The following is a 6,744-nucleotide window of genomic DNA, read 5'->3' on the forward strand; positions in this document are numbered from 1 at the left end:
GGGATTCCTATATCCTCTATGAACCAAGCACCACAAATGTCAGATTTTCAAAACTAAACTAACTACATTTAACAGGATCCAACCACATGAAGGTAAGCAAATACACTGGTAATGCATCAAGCAATTTCAAACTCAGTCTGAAGCAAACCACGACACAAACCCAAACCAACAGCTGGTGTTTCTAGTCTTACAATGGTAGAGTTACTTTCTGGAGAACTGTATTTTCTGTATTCCTCCTCTTTATGAAGAAAGGTCAATCAACCCACAAAAAGGCATCTAGCCACCTCACTAAAAATCCAGAAGCTTGGCAAATAGATAAAAGCATCTTCATAATGGACTATGCACTGCACGTAGGATGTACATTCAGACGAAGTAGAATGCCTACATGCTAGTTAAGTGCCTTCAGCTGAGCTTTTTTAAAAATTTAAAGATGTGCAAATCTTACTATTTTGAAAAGGATTTATAGTCACTATCACATAGCAACAATTCACCAAGCACATTACACATCTTTTTCTGAAGTCAAGAAGTATGGGACAAAGCAACATTTAACCGAGCCCATTTTCAAGTTCCTTTTTCCCTGGTTTCTAAACTTTCAAACAACTATTAGAGATTTCAGTAGGTTACATGAAACACTGAAATCATCCTGCTGGATTTGGTCGGCAGTCAGTCAAGTACCACAGACCAGTGATCTAAGTGTAACATGGTCAATACAATTTTAACAGAACAGTGCAAATTCAACATGATTTTTGCATGCATAGTGTTTTAACCAGTTTAGATTAAGCCACTTTAAGGAGGGATAAAGAACTGAAAATCTAGATTTTGGGGGAAAATTTGCACTGGTTTAATTTGGTGAACTTAAACTGGAGCAACTTTTTCTGGATAGACTGACCTGCCTGCTAGTGTCTAGTGAGAAAGTGGTGAGAAGACCAGTGAAGATTCGGTGAATCTTATCCTGCATTACATTTATTCTGATAGCTTGCTCATTTTCAAACAGAAAAACAAACACAAGAACATGAAAGAGACAGGACTTGCTGAACACACAAAGCTTCAGCTGAAATAAATGGTGATGCTGAGCCCTTTTCAAGATCACATCTTAAAACCCATGGTTGGTGTAGAAATAAATGCAGGGAAGATATATCTTTGAAAGCAATAAGAAAAGGCATCTTACCAGCTGAATAGCAGCCTTTCTTAAAGCAGAAAACCATGAACTGAGCAGTGACAGTATCAAGAGAAATCACCAACGTGAAAGCAGGTTGCCAGAAGTTACCTTAAGTGAGCTTTGTATTATTATCAGCCATTGTTGTTGTTTATTTCTGGCTGAAGGAAGACTTTAACTTGTTCCTTTCCATCCCCAGCCATCATCTACAGCGTGAAGCAGAAAACATGAGCACTAATCAAATACACCAAGCAGAAATAAGGTAAAAAGAGAAGCATTGAATGGTTGCTACTAACAATTGCAAACAGAGATCACAGAACAAATTATTAGGAGGAGACAAGCCCAATCAGAGATGCACAAATAATGGAATGAAGTAGTGGTGGGCAGAAAACCCATCCCACAGATATAATAGCAGAGGGACCAAACTAGTGACAGCAGAGCCCTGAAACTGGAAAAGTCACAATACTTTGTTTGATCTCTCAAAGTAGAGAAATACTACTTTTTTTTTTTTTTTTTTTTGAGAGAGAGAGAGAGAGAGGGGTGACATAATGCTCAGAGGCACTGAGAAAATTACAAGAGGCAAGAAACATTTTTTCTTTTTTGAGTGAAAAAGAAAAATAATGAAAGATCTCCAAATCACAATCCTTGTGCCTTTAACAAGTTCACCCTTCTAGATGCTAGGAGTTTTCAACAGCAAGCAAATTATCTTATGAGGAAAGGGGAAAGAAACAGTAGTGTGTTTTCTAGTAAAGAGGGCAAAGTATGCAGGAGTCTGCAAATAGGATGGATTGAAATACCTCTGCTTATGCCCAAGTATTACCTGCAACCAGGCTTTCCTCATACTCATCATGAATAGATGATTCTAAGTTCAAAAGGAATACATTCTCCAGATTGTGAATATCTAACAGAATTTTGTGTGTACATCAGCTGTAGCCTTCCAGCACAGGTTCTAGTTAGCAGCTATCATGCACTCATGCTTCATCCTATAAACTAGAGCTAAGAACCTCTAGTCAGCCACGGAAATCTGTGGTTAATGTTTAACCATTACAGCAACTGAAACTACTCTTTTATTTCCTGGTGTTCATCAGTGAAAATCTCTATAAAATATCCAGGAACGGTAGAAGCACAGGATAAGACACAGACTGCGTAACAACTAATCCTTTGACAAAAGCACGACCTTCAGTCAGTACTCCTTTCACACTAGGTAGTACCCAAATATTTTTTGGAAATCTATCTTACACAATAATGCATAAGCAGAAAATCAGTTTCTTCTACTTTTCTCCTTTAGCCAGGAAGGAAGCAAAAATCATCCTCCTCGCCAACCCGCCACACAGTTTCTCGTTTTCTTTTAGAATATCAAGGACCTTTGCTCTTTTCTCAAGAGCCATAGCTAGAAATAATGGACAAGGATCAAGGGCTACAGCAGTTAGTTACAGCTGGTAAAGCACTTCCATGAACATCAAATCTGTGACAGGCCTGTGTTGCCTTATTCGCAAAGGCTGCATGACACAGATTATAAGAAATTATATTGATGGATGTGTTTTTCACACCCTTCATAAAGAGAATCAGAACATTATTATTTTGGAAAAGTAGGCTACGCTGGCAGTGTTTTCTCCTTATTACTCAGGCACAGTGAGACTAGCTGCAAGCCCATAGGGACTGACATCCAAATCAGTCCAGAAGATATCTGATGGTATCATGTGTTCTCTTCATACCACAATCAATTTGCAGAGTTAGCAAAAGGAGACAAGCAAGCCAGTATGCCATCCTGTCCTTTTAATTGGGAAAAGGATGTGCCAGATGAGCATCATAGGTAAGCCCCAACACAAAGAAAAGAGAATGCATTAATACCAGCTGATAACAGTTACTCTAGCCTTGACAGAAAAATGTGTGTGTCTAAACAGAGAAATCTGAACAGGTAAAGATTTTAAAAGGTGCTTAATCTTTGAGAGACGTAGAACACTGCATGTTTTCAAAGGGTGGTTATAAAATAGCTATAAATGTTACAGCAAAATGAATAAGCAGCCCCAAATTTCTGTGGAATTACCATATCAAAAGGATATGAATGGACATTGCTAACCTGCACGTGGATGGGGAGACCACTTAAAAATGCATACCCTTCAGCCATATCTTTGAGAGGCTGCCAGAAGACCCAGTCATTGCACTGCTTCCGATAACAAGCGTCTTTAAAGTCACACAGTGAATAAAACTCGCTCAAAAAACAACAGTGATTTCACAAGCTGTTCAAGGAAATGATGGAGAAAAACTGCCTAAGCAGGGACAGTGACCTGTTGTAGAGAGGATGGCCTGAACCACAGGACCTTGCTGAAGCTGTATAAAGAAGAGTGATGCAGTTATGGAATGAGAACCTCTGCTTGTATTTACAGTTGTATAACTTAATTGGTTTGCAGTTCAGATTGGTATCACTGTTCTTTGTTATAGCACTTCTCTAAATTGTTTATCTGTAGAACCACAGAACCTCTCAAGTTGGAAGGTACCCACATAAGTATCACCAAGTACAACTCCTTGATCTTCACAGGACTACCTAAAACTAAACCGTATGACTAAGCATTGCCCAGATGCTCCTTGAACTCCGATCGGCTTGGTGCCATGAGCACTTTCCTGTTCCAGTGAACAGCCATCTCACTGAACAGCCTTTTCCTTATGTCCAATCTGAACTTCCCCTGATGCAGCTTCATTCCATTTCCACATCCTATCTCTGGTCAGCAGAGAGAGGAGATCAGCACCTCCCCCTCCGCTGCCCGCCTTGAGGCGGTTGTAGACAGTCACGAAGGCACCTCTCAGCCTTCTCTTCTCCAAGCTGAACAAACTAAGTGACCACAGCCACTCCTCCTAAGTCTTGCCCTTGAGACCTTTCACCTCCTTATACTGAGACACACATTACTCGAGGTGGGGCTCCACCAGTACAGTGTAGAATGGGACAATCTACATGTTATACTACATTATGTTATAATACTAGCATGTTAGTTCTTACACATGCCTTCTTAGAGAAAAACATATTTTCTTCAAGATACATCACCTTTCACTATAGAAAAGAAAATTATAATATGTACATTCAGAAAAAAAAAAAAGCCATACTATTATGACACAGCAACATCTTCTAGACAACCCGCATAATTTGTAACAAGGCCCAAAAGGCACAGATGTCCTCCTAAAATGATACTCAACCACAACTTTTGCTCATAACATCAGGTTTGGTCATAATGAATGCTTTCTGGCACTGCAGGCTGAAAAATTCAAGTTATATTAATAGTTCTGAGTCAAACTGACCTCAGCTACATCGCTGGAACTGCAGAGTAACCCTGGCTACACATAAAAACTACTTCCAAGTATCAGAGATCAAAGTCTACTACACCATCCAAGAAAGGGGAGCTGGTTAGCAATAAGCTATTCATTCTACAGCAGAGCACAGGAAATAGACATCATGAGAACATTTGCTTTGCTGCAGCATATCTTCTTGCAACCATTCTACCTGTTCTCTCAGATTCTATTAATCTAAATATCATGACAATATTGTAGCTGTGTACTGACAAAGATCCTTTCTACCACATCAGCATTTCTATTTAATGTATTTTTAATTCAGAGTATAATATGAAATCATTTGGGAAAGCCATGCTCAGCTTTAATCTTTTCTATGAATAATTAGCAACTTGGCAACAAAGGACGCACACTCTCTCTCTGGATTGACGCATATTGCAGTGTCAAAACATCTGCATTTCTGCCAAGGGGCTTAGTAATACCGTTCATTGCATTTCTGTTTTTGCAAGCTAAAAATGAAAGTGAAGTTTCAAGGAAGAATCTAGGCCCAGTTTTCTTTTAGCCATGCTCGTTTACCAGCGTAGTACAATAGATTTGTTTCTCTTCCTGAGAAGTAACACTCCTGTCATCCAACTGTAATAATAATCCTGACACAGAGCCAGAAACAGCTACCAGGTGCCAAAGTTAAGATTATAGAAAGCATTCAGAAAACTTCCATTGATTTTAGGTCAGCATTCAGGCAACTGCAGTTCTATGAAAAGCAGCTAGTCTCAGACATCACCAAGGCACAGCTTGGTACAGAGCTTTCAGTGCGTGCCACATACTTTTGGCATCTTTGGATGGCACCTATACAGACCACAGTGCTGTTCAGCAGTACAGTATTTGGCATCCACAACTCCATCACAGATATCAGAATAGCAGCAGTTTATTGCCAGTGCACAACTATCTCTTATGGGATGCAACAAAGAATCACCACTTTGTATGTACACAGGAGGACGGTGTTATCCATGTCCTGACTGCCTTCTTTTTGAAGTTGTTCACAAGTGACGTTTGTTTGGACATAATCCAGTTGTGATGCCTCCACCATTACAGTGTGAATTTGAGAAGTTGAAAAGCCTAGAGTTGTCACTGAAGATAACAGAGGTGAGGTGGATCAGAAGGAGAGACGGGTCAAGTAAGAAACTAAAGTGAAGCAAAGCCATACAGCTGCCTTGAGTCGGTGTCAAAATTGAAAAACACAAGCTCCTGGTTTTGCATTCAGTTCGTTAAGTAAGGGTCCCTATCTCTAGATCCGGAACAGACAACAGCTGAGGTGCTGAACTTACAACTGTCATTTTCACCTGAAGAACAGCCCTTGCATGTTTATTTCCTTCTCAGTTGAGGGAAATACTTTGTCACAAAGCTACTATCTGGCAAAATGCAGTCACATATGTTCCTCCAACTCCTCTGTACACAAGATGTTCCAGTGCAGTGTAACAGAAGTTATATTTACTGTTTGTTCAAGGAAGTAATTAATTCAATTAAATTAATTGAACAGAAAAATTCAAGGAGAAAGACTACTCAAAAAAGTAATTTAAACTTTTATTCAGCTCACTCACCAAGTGAAACAGAGGAGCTCTCCCACACCTGACAGTCACAGCTTAGGATATCTTGTATGAATCTGGAGAAAACAGTAACTGGCCTTGCATTATCAAAATGGTGACTATCAAGGCCAACAAAACCTTACTCTCAATTTTGCAATAAGGTAGAGGCACACTAGCTTGTCATTTCTAGATCAGAGCTGGTCTGCAGCAATATAAATGAAAAAAAAAAAAAGAAACAACACCAAAGGACCTTGCAAATCCATTGAAAAGTGACTTGCATAAGCTTGCATTTGATGAAGGGGGGGAAGTGGAACTGAAATTAGACCCTAGTAGGAAAGAATAAAGAACTCCTCTCTAATAAGGTGTGGAACAGTAACCACAGTAAAGGAACAACAAACATTTTCTCGCATCTGTCTGTAATGTTAAACTACTTCAGATAAAGGGAATCTGTAAGCGGTTCAGCGAGGAGCCCTGACCCTCATTTACTGAGCAGAATGCCCTGCTCTCTCAAGTACATGACAACTTCCTGTCATAACAAACAACAGAGGCTGGAATTTTAGAGTTCACATTTGTTGCTCCTTACATGGAGCATGGAGTTTGGATTGAAAAAGAAAACTATGACTCTTGATATGGATGCTTATACCCTCTTTTTGATTTACAGTTTTAAAGTAATGAGATTTCATTTTTCTTCCTATTGCAACAAGAATAAGCTATATCCTCTAGTTT

Source organism: Vanellus vanellus, assembly GCF_965231255.1.
Source record: "Vanellus vanellus genome assembly, chromosome: 13".
NCBI classification, from domain to species: domain Eukaryota; kingdom Metazoa; phylum Chordata; class Aves; order Charadriiformes; family Charadriidae; genus Vanellus; species Vanellus vanellus.